General features: G+C 46.1%; 1 non-coding gene across 1 annotated transcript; it reads left to right on the top strand.

Moving 5' to 3' along the window:
* Positions 1–547: 547 nt before the first annotated feature.
* LOC132541037 (U6 spliceosomal RNA) lies at positions 548–654 on the top strand. Its single transcript, XR_009552231.1, has one exon. It is a non-coding gene; the product is annotated as a U6 spliceosomal RNA (small nuclear RNA).
* The last annotated feature ends 3,216 nt before the right edge of the window (positions 655–3,870 follow it).

The raw sequence follows: 3,870 nt of genomic DNA, 5'->3' as shown, positions 1-3,870 counted from the left end.
GCACTTAACCCGCTGCACTACCACCCGACTCCCTTTTTTTCCATTTTTTATTCCGTAGAACAAAGAGAAACTGAGAGGAAAGTGGGAAATAGAAAGGGAGAAAGACACCTGAAGACTTGCTTCACCACTTGTAAAGTGTCCCCGATGCAGATGGGGAGTGGGGACTTGAACCCAGATGCTTGTGTAGTTTCTTTCACATAGTACTATGTATACTTGACCAGATGTGCCAGCACCTGGCCCCCAGGTGTCTCTGTCTCCCTCTTTATTGCCCCCTCCCTCTCAACTTATCTCTGTCTCTATCCAATTATAAATAAATAAATAAATAAATAAAATCTTCTTGTTGGGTCCAGGTTTAATCCCCAGCACTTCCACAAGTGAGAACTGAGCAGTGCTCTAGTTAGACAAAACAAAAACAAACAGAAATTTTGACTAAACTAGGACTTAAACCTGGTATATCTAAGCCCAGGGCTGAGCTCTTAGCCGTAGAGCTCTGTTGCATCTTCACATTTCAAAACCTTTTCAAGCCAAACACAGAAATAAACACTCTATGCTCGCTTCGGCAGCACATACACTAAAATTGAAATGATACAGAGAAGATTAGCATGGCCCCTTTGCAAGAATGACATGCAAATTCATGAAACATTCCATATTAAAAAAAGAAGAAGGAGAAGTAGTAAACACTTTGACTCCATACATGTGAAACTTCAGGAGTGGTCTACTGGTCTATACTGATAGAAGTCAGGAAGATGGTGTCTCTTGGGGTGTAGGATAGAGTAGCAACTGAGGAAAGGGATAAGGAGGCCTGTGACAGTGATATGGGTGTCTACATATGGAGAAATTCACTGACCTGCCCTTGTAAATATGCATTTAATTATGTATATGATTAGTTATTGGGGGGGTGTTATTTTTCAATTTCTTAAACTGGAAGAAGTGCCATTTGAAGTGAATCTGGAAACCATTTGGAATGATCATTATAGTCATATACCAAATGCTTCTGCTATCTCAGGCACAGCATTTATTGAGCACTATGTCAGGCACTCTGTTAAATGCCAGACCTATTCATATTTCATCTTTATGGTGGTCCTGAGGAAGAGCATGTTATCCTGTCCATTTTACAGATCAGAAAACAGAGACATCAAGAATGCAGTGACTTTTCTGGTTCACACAAAAAGTGGCTTAGCCAGAATTCCAACCCAGGTGTGTCAGACCCCCAGGTCCACCTGCTTGGGTGTGGATTCCACCTACCCCACCCTACCGGAAGAGGAAGCCCAGAGTCTTAGAGTAGATGTGGAGGAGGCTCTGTGAAGCACTTTCAAGGCTCTGGACCTGATTTTGTGTCTGTCCACTTGTTTCCTTCCTTCCTTCCTTCCTTCCTTTATTCCTTCACTTCTTTCTTCCTTTCTTTTTTTCCTTCCTTCTTTCCGTCCCCTATTTTATTTGATAGGAAAGAGAAATTGAGAGAGATGGGGTAGATAGAGAGGGGGAGAGAAAGATAGACACCTGCAGACCTGCTTCACCGCCTGTGAAGCATCTCCCCTGCAGGTGGGGAGAGTGGAGACTGAAACCCAGGTCCTTCGCTTGGTAATATGTGTGCTCAGCTGGCTATGCCACCGCCCAGCCCCCTTGTTCCTTTTTTCTTAAAGAGAGACTCCCTACCCTACACTGTCAGAACTTTGGAACCCACAAAACCTGGGCCTGCCCTGGCTCAGAGGGAGGTTAGGAGGATGGTCATTCTCTTCTTAAATCTAGAGCATTACTTAGCAAGAACTTAAACCCCCCACCCCAGCTCAGAACAGGGTCCCTGGGACACTCTTTATGTGCCCCCCACCCAGCATCAGCACCTTGTAAAGCAGACCCAAAAATTTTCCTGGTAGCCCAAGAAAAGCAGAAAAGCATATTTTTGCCTCCCCGACTCAACACTAAACATAGGCTGTCTTTCTGGTCCCTTTCCTGCCTCCTCTCCATGCCTGTCCTCTTTCCCTCCCTCTCCTTTTATCTACTGTCTTCCCTCCCACCTCCACTTTCCCTCACTCACCCATTTCCCTGACAGTTGCTGCCTCCCCCTTTACCTCCTAGAGTTGGGACCCAGAACCTTCCCCACCCCATATGGGTGAGTCAGCAGGACTCTGCTTTGGGGGAACCCAGCAGTCTAGTCCTCAGGCTCTGATCCAGTCGTGTGGGCTCTTCCCTCTGAATGATGCATGCTTCTATTCCCCATTTATGCACAGCAGGCTCTGGACTCCTTGTTTTGATTCACATCGTATCTGTAGTTATCTTCTGAGCCAGGTAGCAGGTAGACAAGAAAGCCCATCTTGGAAATTTGACTCCTTCTCACCATCTATCTGTCCAGCCTGGAGAAGAGCAAGGAAACAAGATTTTGGATCCAGAGTCTTACTGTCCATAAGAGCATCTCTGTGTGAGGCCCCCTGTAAACCTCCCTTTGCCTTCTCCCCAGGAACTCCTGCTCGCTCCCTTCCTTTAATACTTCAGTTCCCCTTAGCCCCCAAGTCCCTCCCTTCCTCTCTTCTGGGCTGTGACCCTTCCTTCCCCTGATTATTGATAAGCCCTTTAAAGTGGTCCTGGCCACACCCTGCACGTACAGAGGAGCAGCCTGAGCAGATGTTTGATACACAAACAAAAAATAGCAGTTGTTGGGAGTCGGGCTGTAGCGCAGCAGGTTAAGCGCAGGTGGCGCAAAGCACAAGGACCGGCATAAGGATCCTGGTTTGAACCCCGGCTCCCCACCTGTAGGGGAGTCGCTTCACAGGTGGTGAAGCAGGTCTGCAGGTGTCTATCTTTCTCTCCTCCTCTCTGTCTTCCCCTCCTCTCTCCATTTCTCTCTGTCCTATCCAACAACGACAACAACAATAATAACTACAACAATAAAACAACAAGGGCAACAAAAGGGAATAAATAAATAAAATAAATATTTAATAAAAAATAGCAGTTGTTTTGTTGAATGGACCCACGGAAACCTGAAGCCATATGTTTGTAACATCCTACCATGAGGCCTAAAAATGCCTGCTGCCTTCTGTGGCAAAAGCAGGGCCACCCAAGATGGGTTTGAGGCTATTTATAAGCAGCTCTATGCCTGGATTCATGGGAAGGCTACACACAACTCCACACGCCCCCAATCTTCCTGCTGGAGAAGCACCTTAGAGGAGCAGAGGAGGAATGCATTCTGGGCTCTAGCTAGATGCTTTCTCCCTTGGCATTTCCTTTTGTTGCTTTAAAAAATAAAAGATCTCTGTCATTCTGAAGACAAATCTCCTGCCTCTTACACTCTGTATGAGACCCATATCTCACTGCCTTAGGGCTGAACCAAGTTTTGAAACTCATCATACTAAAAGGATGCCTCCTTCAAGCCCTGACCCTGCACTTCAAGAATCAAATCAAGGTGGTACAATGGATAAAGCACTGGATGGACTTGGAGGCATGAGGTCCCGAGTTTGATCTCAGGCATCAAATGTGCTAGAATGCTACTCTAGTTCATGTTCTCTCTCTCTCTCTCTCTCTGTCTCATTTTCTCTCCTCTCATAAATAAAAATTTGAAAAAGAAACTTGGAATTTTAAGTTTATGAAAACATTAACTGGAAAGACTATATGTACTCCTATGTTCATAACTGCGCTATTCACAATAGCCTAAACATGGAATCAGTCTAAATGTCCATCAGCAGTTGACTCCATAAAGAAGCTACTCTCGGGGAGTCGGGCGGTAGACAGGGTTAATCGCATGTGGCGCAAAGTGCAAGGACCAGCAGAAGGATCCGGGTTTGAGTCCCCCACTCCCCACCTGCAGGGGAGTCGCTTCACAGGCGGTGAAGCAGGTCTGCAGGTGTCTGTCTTTATCTGCCCCTCTCTGTCTTCCAC

This window comes from Erinaceus europaeus, chromosome 10 (genome assembly GCF_950295315.1).
Source record: "Erinaceus europaeus chromosome 10, mEriEur2.1, whole genome shotgun sequence".
Taxonomy (NCBI): Eukaryota; Metazoa; Chordata; class Mammalia; order Eulipotyphla; family Erinaceidae; genus Erinaceus; species Erinaceus europaeus.
This window is presented reverse-complemented; position numbering and strand designations above follow the sequence as displayed.